We start from the raw sequence: 205 nt of genomic DNA on the forward strand, positions 1-205 counted from the left end.
GCCCACACTAAACACGCCCACTTTTCCCGCGAGTGTGAAACGCCTGAACAGAAAAGGCGATGAAGTGAAACGAACTGAAACTTTCCCTTTTCCAGACAATCAGTTTCACAATCCTGAACGATATTTCGCGATCGATGAATTAGAAGAATGAGTGACATAAAAAAAAAGTTATTAAATGTAGAATGAAGTAAGGAAGGATGAGTGA

This window comes from Penaeus monodon, chromosome 24 (genome assembly GCF_015228065.2).
Source record: "Penaeus monodon isolate SGIC_2016 chromosome 24, NSTDA_Pmon_1, whole genome shotgun sequence".
NCBI classification, from domain to species: domain Eukaryota; kingdom Metazoa; phylum Arthropoda; class Malacostraca; order Decapoda; family Penaeidae; genus Penaeus; species Penaeus monodon.